This window comes from Cryptomeria japonica, chromosome 10 (genome assembly GCF_030272615.1).
Source record: "Cryptomeria japonica chromosome 10, Sugi_1.0, whole genome shotgun sequence".
Classification (NCBI taxonomy): domain Eukaryota; kingdom Viridiplantae; phylum Streptophyta; class Pinopsida; order Cupressales; family Cupressaceae; genus Cryptomeria; species Cryptomeria japonica.
The window spans coordinates 442,787,147-442,799,889 of record NC_081414.1 but is presented as its reverse complement, the minus strand read 5'-3'; positions in this window follow the sequence as shown (position 1 = coordinate 442,799,889).

Sequence of the window (12,743 nt, the reverse complement as noted above, 5' to 3'; positions counted from 1 at the left end):
TCGATATACATAAATGTCAAAAGGATAAAGATTTCCGAAAAATGATGAAGGTTATCATGGCTAGAGAAAAAGAAAACTATTTTCTAGAACTAGCAAAACAAGGCGCTAAACTTCCTACTCGTTATGATGTTGAGACCCTCGTCACTAAAGAGGAAGAGACACCATTAGCAATGGTAAACAAACAATTACAAGCGTTATGAACTAGGATCACAAAACTGAAAAACAAGGATAAATCACCAAAATAATATTCTTTGGACACAATATGCCCATTTCCATTTGACAAAAACATTAACATGCCTCCATTTCCTTCATGAGTGGAGATCCCAAAATTTGACAAATATGATGGTAACTCAGATCCCCAATACCATATTAGAGAATGTTGTGCTTTATGTATGGATTTCATGCACGACCAAACGTATCTCATGTACCTTTTCCTGAGAAGTTTAGGGGGCAAGCTATGGAATGGTTCTCAAGCCTACCTATGGAAATAAAAACTTTGAAGAATTAATCCAACTATTTTTACAACAATACTCCTATAAAATTCATTACCCAATCACTATGATAGAGATTTGCAATACCAAACAGAAAATAGGAGAGCCCTTTCTCACTTTTCTCCAATGATGGAGAAAGATGTTCTCTAGATATTCACGGCCTATTCTAGATTCTGAGAAGATGGATATCTTCTTCAACATCTTAATCCCTGAATTGAAATACAATATCTAGATGCAAGTACATCCTTCATTCAACAAAATGGTAGATAATGCCCTTAGGATGGAAGATGTGATTATAAAGAAGGGAGATATCTCACTTTGGAAAGAAACACAACCAGGATCTAATTCCAAAGAAAAGAACAAGTATTGGAAATATGACAAAGACAACAACAAAAATGTTGTTAATGATGGAGTGGTAGACACTGTTAAAGAAAAAACAAAATCCATGATATTTAACTTGGCTAGTGGCACAAAATCACTCAAAGCAGCTGAAACCGCAACATAAAATCCTCTGAAGAAAGTAAAAGAGTGGTTCAAAGAGAAACCTTGGCTTTCGAAACCTAGACGCAAATTTACTCCTCTAGAAGAATCATACAAATCTCCTTTCAAAACTTTATTGGCAAATGATCTGATAACCTTACCAGATAATTCTAGGCCATATGATCCCAAAGTCAAACCAAAATGGTGGAGAGAAAATGAATATTGTGAATACTATCAAAACAAAGGTCATAACACAAACAACTATATGAAGCTCAAGCATGAGATTCAAGATCTCATAAACGCTAGTAAAATTATTGTCGGGAATCAACCGACAAATGCTGATCACAAAGCTTTTAAGGACCCTTTACCTGTTTACGAACAAGGTGATTCCTCAAAGACAAAAGGAGGTGCCAAAGTAAATTACACTTATACCAACAATGATAATGTGATCAACATGATTGAGTCTTCTCAAGTTGAATATTGCAATGTGATTCTAATCAAAGATAAACAACACGAATCACAACATGGAAATACTATGACCCGTTCTCAAAAGAAAGTCACTCTCCAAGGAGATAGTTCTTCAACTCTAGCTCAAACAACATCAAACCTACCAACCTCATCAAACAAACAAAAAGATACAACATTTGATAAACTTAAACATCTAACTTCATCATCATCCTCTAGATATAACATTGTCAAACAACTGAAAAGAATGAATGCTCAAATCTCCATCTTTGAATTGCTCAAAATCTCTTCTGCTCATAAAGAGATCCTAGACAAAGCGTTGCTCACAACTAATGTTCCAAAAGATTTAGATATTGATCGATTTCAGTCTATGGTGGGTCATCTGACTTCACCTCACCATCTGACCTTCTCTGAAGAAGATGACAACTCGCTAAATCATCCACATAACCAACCATTGCACATTGTAGCTATGATCCATAAACACCGAGTTAAACGTGTTTTGATAGATGGAGGCGCAGGGTTGAATATTTGTACTTACAGTCTGCTTACACAACTAGGATTTTCTAAAAATGTCATTGATCTGGCCAAGAAAATAACAATTAAAGCCTATGATGAAGAAGAAGAAAGGACCTTTAAAGGTTTGGTATTATTACCAATCAGGGTGGGACCTGTAGAAATAGATGTCATTTTCCAGGTACTTGATCTTCCAATGTCATACTATATCTTACTGGGCAGGCCGTGGATTCATGAAATGAAGGCAGTTCCATCTACATACCATCAATGCTTAAAATTTCCTTATAATAGAGTTAAAGTCAGTATTCCTGCTAATAAAAATCTCCCCTGTAATGCATTAACAAAACATGTCAATACCTTTGTGCCTCATAATAGAGAAGCCTCTACAAATGAAAGTCTAGAAGCTTTGATGAAGGACTTAGAAAGAAATTAAAGATTACAAATACTGGCATGGATGGCTACAAGATAGAACCAATACTTTCATTAGTCTCTCTCCCTCCATAATCAAAACAGTTGGGAAAACCATCAGAGGCTATGAGAACACATACTTTAACTCCAAATATCATATATGATGGTCTTTTTTTATGGTCTTCTACTTCCCTGGCAGATGAAATAGAAGAGGATGTTGTTCTTAAGTGGATTTTCAAGGAAGATATTCAAAATGAGGAAGTACGACATTGCGATATTTCCCAACCCAATATGGTCCCGACTACAAAATGATCCAACGCATGGGATATTCAGGTACTAGTCCCCTGGGCAAACATCAAGAGGGTATTATTGAACCGATTCGACTGCAAACAAAGTCTACAAATGATAAGGTTGGACTAGGGATACAATCCAAAAAAGACATCAGACCAAAAACATGCTTCTAAGTCTAATTGGAAGAAAAGGATATCACTTTCAACATCACAAGAAGTCAACACTCAACAAACTCAAGCAGAGTGTGGAAAAGAAAAAGAGGAACTAGCAATCAAGAGAGAAGAAACAATCAGTACTCAAGTTCCGATGGTGTCAGCTACAACAATACAAGGAGTTGAAGTTCCAGAAGATATGAGAGATGAAGTAGAAAGAATCAAAGAATTGTTTGCACCACTGAAAGTTCTAGTCACATACAATGGTAGGCAACAAGTAGATGATTCAAAAACTGACTCAAATGAGTATGAATGGGGTCTAGACCACCTCTTCGATACATCCATTATAAAAAATCCAGAAGAGTCCAGTGGTATCATAGATGACACTCAAGAGTTGATGTGCTTAAAGATAGAAAAGGAGATACATGAAATCAGACAAAAAAGACAAGAAGACTATGAACAAAGGCTGAAAGAAGGAAGAATACCAGAAAATTTTTCATCTATTATATACCTCTCTAATAAGACAAAACAAATCAAGCATGGGACTACATAAGAAGAATTGGAAGCTACAGGAGAGAAACCGGTCATTAGTCCAAAGGATGTTGAATGGAGTAGACGACAGGGACTCACAGAACCATCAAGGTTATGTCAACAGGTATGTTAGATACAAATGATAAATAAGCCAAATCTTGAAGGAACTTGTAGCATTAAAGATGTAGGTGTTTATGCCATACATACATTCACTCAATCACTTGAAGAAGACTCAGAAACTTCATCCGATGACTCTGATGACTCTGAGAACAATCCTATTTATGACAATATCTACTCAACATCAAACTCCAAATCATCTGATGTAAATGATGAGAATCTATCTACTAATCTTGTTACTGTTGAACCACAATATGAAGTCCAGTTTGGCATAGAGAATGATGCTACAAGTAGGTCTATTGGATTAGGTCAACTTAAGATTAACATGCACTTTAAAAATCATGTTCCGACTCTTCTTGGTCTCGAGACATTTATGCAAGGTAGTCTTCTAGAACTAGACTTTTTGATTTGTAGTTGTGATGACAATACCGTGAACTCCCTCGAACCTGTCCATACTCTATCCTTGGTACATCTTGAATTAATTGACTACTCTACAAGACCAACCCATGAATGTACCTACTTTTGCCAATGACTACATGCTAGCCTATTACCTCAATGCAGTTGAATCCATGGACTCTTCCACCAGCGAACAAAGTGAGAACATGACTGAAACAAATATCAAGTATCTTAGTCGCAAAAATCAGAAAAATAAAAGATCTGATGGAGAAAACCACATTGTGGCGGTGTCAGAATCTAAAAAAGAGAAAATAAAGGATGTACCTAAGGGTGAAAACCTCTTTGAGGCACCTGAAGGTGAGATACTTGATATATTGCCAAGTCATTTTTAGGAAAGGTCTTCTATATTGATTGAGCCAACTCAGCCAATGAACATTGGGAGTCAAGAGACACCACACATCATTCACTTAGCTCAATCACTATCAATAGAAGAATTGAAAGATTTCACTAATCTCTTTTCAGAAAATAAGATTAATTTTGCATGGACGTACTCTGATATGCTAGGCCTGGATCCTGATCTTATCATGCACCATCTTTCTATCACACCAGTAGTTAAACCAGTCAAGAAAAAAATCCATAAGATGCACCCTCACGTGGCACTGCTAGTTACGACTGAGCTAGAAAAATTGCTAAAAGATGGATTTATCAGAGCTATAGACTATGTGGAATGGATTTTAAACATAGTACCTATGTCAAAGGTAGACAAATCTATTAGGGTTTGCATAGACTTCAGAGATCTCAACAAAGCTTGTCCAAAGGATGACTTTCCATTGCCAAACATTGATATGATAGTCGATATGATTGTTGGGTATGAGATGTACTCAGTAATGGATGGATTCTCCAACTATAATTAGATCAAAATAGCTCCTGGGGATCAAGAAAAGACAACTTTCACCTATGCATGGGGAACCTTCTGTTGGAACGTCATGCCATTTGGGCTAAAGAATGCAGGAGAAACTTACCAAAGAGAAGTAACTACTATCTTTCATGATATGATGCATAAGAATATGGAAGATTATTTTGATGACACTTTAGTGAAGACTATGAAGAGATCCATACATATTCAAGAGCTAGGCCCTATACTAGATAGAATGGAAAAATTCAAGCTTTGGCTAAATCCTAAAAAGTGTGCATTCAAAGTGACATCTGGTAAACTACTTGGTTACATCATTTCAAAGAAAGGAATTGAGGTTGATCCTAAGAAGGTCCAAGCTATAATGGAAATGCCACCTCCAAAGAATATCAGTCAAATGAGAAGTTTATAAGGACGTCTCCAGTCAATCAGACACTTTATTTCTCAGCTGGTAGACAAAGCTCAACCTTTCACAAAAGTATTGAGGAAAGGAGTAATATACAACAAGGATCAAGAATGTAAACAACACCTTTACAAAATCAAAGAATACATGTCCAATCCACCAATATTGAAGCCACCAATTCAGGGTAAACCATTGATCTTATACATATTAGCTATTGATTCATCATTGGGGGCACTTCTAGCACAACATGATGAAAATAAAAAAGAGAGAGCTATATATTACATAAATAGAACATTGGTGTCTTATGAAATGAACTATACTATAATAGAAAAAGCATGCTTGGCATTGGTCTTTGCATCACAAAAATTGAGACACTACATGTTAGCACATTCCATCAAGCTAGTAGCTAAGATTGATCTGCTCAAATATCTTCTCAACAAAGTAATACTTACAGGAAGATTGGATAAATGGGTCATGGTTCTTACATAGTTTGATATTGAATATGTGAAATGCAAAGCCATCAAAGGACAGGTAATTGTACATCAACTTGTTTATTCTCCACTTGAAGACACTCAACCTCTACATATAGAATTTCCAGATGAATCAATAATGCACCTTACTCAACAATCATGGAAGATGTTCTTTGATGGGTCTTTCACTCAAAATGGTTCTGATGCTAGAATAATTTTTATTAATCCTCAAAAGTATTAAATCCCGAAGGCTTATAAGATTCGTTTCCCTTATACACACAACATTGTAGAGTATGAAGCTTTGGTAAATGAGATCAAGCTGGCTATCGAATGGAAGGTTCTGGAATTACATATCTATGGAGATTCTCAGCTAATCATCAATCAAATCAATGATACACATCAGACTCAAGATGAGAAACTAACGCCTTATAAGAGAATGGTGGATGATCTCAAGAAATATTTTACTTTTGTATCATTCCAGCAGATGCTATGGCCACCTTGGCATCCATACTAGAGTTACAAGAGTCTAATTTTTTCTTTGAATTCCTGGTGGAAGAGTTACATTACCTTTCCTATGATTCTCCTAAGTCCTAGATAGTCTGTTCTATTATCCGACATGACTCATCTCGCTACAACCACATTTACTCTTATCTGCGTGACTAGATCATCCCTGAAAATCTTACCCGTAATGAGAAAAGGAACCTAACCTGAAACGCTTCACAGTACGTCATCATCGCTAATGATCTATTTAGGTGAGGGTTGGATAGTACTTTTCTTAGGTGTCAAGAAACTAAAGAGTCCCAACATGCATTATCGGAAGTCCATGAAGGTATTTATGGATCTCATTCAAATGGTCTTACTTTAGCTCAGAAACTACTAAGGGTTGGCTACTACTAGTCAGACATGGAGAAAGATGCTATAAAGTTTTCTAAAACATGTGAGAAGTGTTAGCTACATGGGAATCTCATACATGCTCCAGCAAGGGATCTCATACCCTTCATTACACATTGGCCTTTTCAGCAATGGGCCTTTGACCTCATTGGTGAAATATATCCTGCATCATCTAACAAACACAAGTTTATCATAACTACCACTAATTAATTCACTAAGTGGGTAGAAGTGGTTCCACTCATCAAAGTAACCGGTAAACAAGTATATTTGTTCATCCTAAACCACATCATTTGCAGGTATGGGATACCTTCATCCATTGTGACTGACAATGGAGGACAATTCAAGAATAAAGATCTAGATGAGCTATGTGAAAATTAAAAATAAAACATCACTGGTCATCTGTATATTACCCTCAAGGTAATGGACAAGCTATGGCATCTAACAAAAACTTGTTGACTATCTTACACAAAACAGTAAACAAATCTGGGAAGGATTGGCATCTGCAGCTCAATCCTGCATTATGGGCTTATAGAACAAGTATTAGAACACCTACTGGGGCTACACCTTTTTCTTTTGTGTATGGATCCGAAGCAGTATTACCTATTGAAGTGGAAATACCATCTTTAAGAGTTTCTTTGCAAGGTCTTGTTACTGATGAAGACTATAAAATATCTAGATTGCAAGAACTCAAGTTGCTAGATGAACGTCAGCAAGTGGCATTTGATCATCTGAGAGTGTATCAAAAGATAATGTCTAAAGGATATAACGAGAAGGTTCAAAAATGAGAATTTTAGGTTGGTGACCTTGTTCTGAGAGAAAATCCTAAAAATCAACAGTTTTGAGACAACAAAGGGAAGTTTGAACCCAATTGGCTGGGTCCCTACATCATCACTGCATTCTTTGGCTCTGGTGCCTATCAGCTCTCAACATCAGAAGGAGAATGGCTCCATGAACTGATCAACACCATCCACTTGAAGAAATTCTTCACTTAGCATTCTCTACTCGAGCAACCTGTATAGCTAAAACGTCCTTAAAAATTCTAAAAATCTGAAAAAGTCCTAAAGAAAAGAAAAAAAATCAGAAAACGTCCAAAAAAAAAAAAAAAGAGAAGAATCTTTGCCAAGCAGGTGAAAACCTGGCAAACAGGTGCCTCTTGTACTCTGCTCCATCTGTCAATGCAACACTGACATCTATTTCTTCCCCGCATCTTTGATTTCTCTTGTACATATATTTTAGTCGCTTTTGTGACATCTTGGTTTGTTGGAACCCTCATGGCTTGAAACTGATTAATGTCCTAGTCTTAGGTTAATTGACATAGCACATTACATGTCCTAAGCAGTATCAACCAAGTCAACTTTACATCAGTGAAACCTGGTCATCCACTCGGAGTCAGTCACCTATCTCCTGACTACTGAAGAGTTTTATCACTGAGTACACAAGCAAACCAACATTATTGAAAACAATCACTAAATAATTTGAGTTATGCATGGAATTTTCTTTGTGTGATGTCTTTTATATTGGTTTTCGATTATTATCACTCTGAGTAACTCGAGGAAGTCTATCTTGACTAAGAGGAGCAAGGATTGGGGGCATAATATTTTCTTTGTTTTTTGCTTGTAGGAATGATTTCGATGATTTGGAAACATCTAATCAACTGGGTGTCTGTGATAAGTGCCTTCACATTAAGGTGAAATCGCCACACATACCCCAACTCCGCTTATTTGTATGCTACAGGGAGGTTGGCATCATTTCTTTGTCTATTTTAAGGGATTTTCTTTATTGTGAAATCTAGGTCCATGCGTAATCTATCCAAGGATATGAATGAAAAAGGGTCATTGCAGACAAGATAATTAATATTGCACATGAAAATAAATAAACTCTAATCTTCCTGCTATATTTGTTAAGGCTTAGTGTTGAAACTTAAGCATTTTGAATCCAGTGACTAGGTTTAGGTTGCATCTCATTTTGCATCTCATTTTGCATTTCATTCTGCATTTTGTGAATTTAGAGTGATTATAGTATGATAACAATGATCTCTTTATCTTCTGAATGAGAGTTTGAAGTATCATCATTTCTTAGCTAAGTGGTCTCTTTTTCATCACTTCTCTGATCGAGTACTTGTGTATTGAGATGTTAGCTATATACATATGCATTATATATAGATTCATACATTCATTTGAATTCATATTATTGCATAGAAAAATAAACAAATATGCATTACTCATTACTCATTTTCATTCATTTTATTTGCATATGAAAAGAAACAAAAAATATACATCCATATACATTTGCATTACATCCATACTAAAAAGATATGTATACATATAGAATAAAGCATATAGAACAACATCTCATAATCAATCAACAAAAGTATGATGAAATCAAATCAAGAGCTCGTAAATCAGCTATCCTGAGTCCATTTTTGGGATCGAAATGAAAATCTGACATCAATTCTCTCGTTGAAATTTCACAACGTTGACCACTTAGCACTTTTATCCTCAAGTCAATTTTTTGGATCATTTTGCGCTCAACGCTAAATCTCAATTTAATTCTCAAGTCAACTCTAATTTTAATCATCAATGCTCATTCTTTGTGCTCAAATAAATTATCATTGCTAAAAATTGCCTATAATCATGTACCCTCGCTATCTTTCGATTTTGCTCCCGAGGGGGCATACTCATGACCTCACATCTTCAATGTCGAGATTTTTTTTCAAATCTTCATCAAAAGTCGAGCAAAAATATTTTCAACTAAAGAAAATCAAACAAAACCTTATCGCATCTCAGCTTTATCGCTTCATATCAAGTTGAGATTTCTCGTTCATTTGAATTGAATTAATCGCTAGGGGCATATCAGTTTCATTACTTCAATTCAAGTTGATATTGCTTTCATCTGAATCATTCTCTTAACGTTAATTAGTTTCATCGCTTCAAATCAAGCTGAATATTTGTTTAAAATCAATCAAAAGTTTGAAGAGTATCTTTGATCACACGCTCAATCTAAGCAGGTGTTCAGTTTCATCACATGAAATCAAGCTGAACAGTTTATCTTCGCTCATCGTGTCTTGATCCATCAAGTTCAAGATCAATTTTATCTTCACTCACTGTGTCTAGTTCAATCAAGTTCTAGATCAGTAAGATCCGCTTCTTGATCAATCAAGTTCAAGTTTTGTATCTTTGCTCTCTATCGTTCCTAGTTCAATTAAGTTTGGGATTGGTTTCGCTTTAATCAACTCTATTTAGCTTCATCACTTTAAATCAAGCTAAACACCTCGCTTTTTATCTAGTTCGTGATCAATCAAGTTCAGAACTGCTATCTCCTAGACATCAACATATTCTTTGAACCGACGTGCTGCTCGCACATTAATTCAAAGAGGGGAAAATGTAATACCCTAAAAATGGTCATCTAAACCATGGGACTCTAATCTCGACAACATCACCAAGGTCCTAACCAAAGGCAATTAAATCAATCTTGAGTACATTATTAATTCTTTAATCATCAAATGTCACATGGCAAATCAATAACTCAATATTAATTAAATATTTATTTATTTAATTAAGTCATTCCAAGAATATCATTTTGATCAATTATCCTGTTTAATTTATTAAATATCCTAGCATATTTAATTAATTAATAAATTGCCATTTAATCATGCAAAAAAGGAATTAATTTATTACAAAAAAAAAGAATTAATCACAAAGCAAGAGTTAAATTGAAAATAAAATAAAAGAATTGAATTGAAAGAGAAATCAAACTTGAGATATTATTTCTTCTTCTAAATTGATAACTTGAAATTAAAAAAGCAATTAAAAGGAATTTAATCATTCTCAAAAATTGGAACTCAAAGCTTTTGAGAAAAGAAGTTCAATTGCATTAAAAAGACTCTTTTCTTGAATAAATCAAAGAATTACCCATTTTTATCTCAAGTGCATGGAATTAATTGAATTATATCTCTAATGCAAACTCAAACTTATAATCTGAATGCATTTCAATTAAACTATAATTGGAATCTATCTCAAGGTTAACTAAATCTGATTTCTCAAATATTTCAATTAATCCTAAATTGTGCTTTTTCTTGATCTCTCTTGTGATTCTCTATAAATTCAGCCTTCATCTCTCATTCAAAACACCCTAGAGATTTATTGTTATTATACAGTTTTTTCTCTGGAGTCATTGAAGATATTGTGATTTCTTTTTGAGATTATTGCATCTTAGTTTAATTTCTTTTTTGCATATTTAGTTCAATTATGATTGCTTGAATTCATATAGCTTACTATTCATCCATCTAGCATAATCTTGCATCCATTTAGCTAAATATCATGCTCATATAGATTAAATCCTTCATCTTGGTGTAGTCTAGTCACTGGTATTGCTTATACAATTCTGAGAGAAATCTTATACTCGCATCTTTTAGAAGGCAATTAGTTGATTTGTTATGGTTTTATTATTCATTCTTATATCTATCTAACCATACATGTAATGACTTAATTGAAGTGTTGTGTCTTGCAGCTTACAGATACTTATTCCACTTTTTCACACACACAATATCATTTTTGGAGGTGAAGATGGATTATGTAAGGATTTTGAAACCATATGCAAAAAGAATTTGAAATGTCTATGATTGGAGAGATAAATTTTTTTCTAGGTTTGCAGATTTCACAAACAGATAAAGGTATATTCATGTCAAACAAAGTACTTGAAGGAACTTTTGAAGAAATTTGGTATGGAAAATACCAAACCGGTAAGTACTCTTATGACTACAACTGACAAATTGACATTGAAGGATGATTCAACTCCTATTAATCCGACAAGGTACAAATCTATGATTGGAGGTTTACTGTATTTGACACAAACAAGACTTGATATAATGAATGCAGTATGTATTGTTTCAATATTTCAAAGCAATCCTAAAGAAAACCATGAATCGGTAGTTAAAAGGATTTTTCGGTACCTACAAGGCACAAGAAATCTTGGTTTATGGTATCCTAAAGATGAAAATTTTGATTTATGTGCATACACTGATGCAAATTGGGCAAGTGATGTAGATGACAGAAAGAGTACCACTCGCGGTGCATTCTTTCTTGGCAACAGATTGATTTCATGGATAAGTAAGAAGCAGACTTGTACATCATTATCAACAACAAAATTAGAATATGTTGCAGCAACAATTAATTGTACTCGGGTATTATGGATTAAGAAAATGTTGAAGGATATAAAGGTAAAATGCAAAGAACCAATAATCATATATTGTGATAATTCATCAGCAATTGATATATCAAAGAATCTGATATTTCACTCTAAGACAAAGCATCTTTCTATTAAGCATAATTTTCTGAAAGAGAATGTTGAAGCAAATGAAGTGAAATTGGTTTATGTGAATACTAAAGAGAAAATTACAGATATCTTTACAAAGCCTTTTCCTAAGGAAACATTTGAATATCTCAGAGAGAAGCTTGGGGTAATTTCCCCACCGACAGAGACTTAGATGTTGAAGATTGGCATCAAACTGACAAGAACTAACAAAAAAATCTTTTTCCAGCTTTGATGGAGGAGAGCTACTTCTCAGGGGGAGTAGTTGGTTGAATGTTAAGTTTTGAATTCTAAACTACTTTGGCATTTGATGTCAAAGGGGGAGAGATATCTATGGAAAAACATTATTCCTTTGGGGAGAGATTATTCATTGAGGGAGAGATATACTCTTTGGATATATGTATTTTTGGTTTTGGTTTCTGTTTCTATTACAAAACTTTGTATTGATCTTTCTTTGGGAGATTGATTGGTTTACTGGTTTTGGCATTCTGTTTTTGGCACTTAGATGATTTTCCATCTAGTGTTGCCATCAATGCCAAAGGGGGAGATTGTTGGTAGTATGGATGACTTTGTCATGTGTTACATTGGTTTTGTTATTGATGTCAACACTTGTCTTCTTGGAGGTTTACATTATGTTCACCGGTATGGTTAGTGGCTTATGCACAGTCACCGGTATGTGTTCACCGACAATGATGATGACTTGTTCTTATCTGGAGATCATTTGGTTATGTCAAAGACATGGATTGGAATTTTTGTTTTTGGTGTTTTTCTTATTGGTCTAATCGGGTTGACAGATTTGCCTGTACCGATAGATAGGTCTAGGTTATGGACCGATACATGTTATCTATTCCAGATCAGCATGACACGTTATGAAAATTGTTTATTGTGGTAAATGTATTGAGCCGACATGTT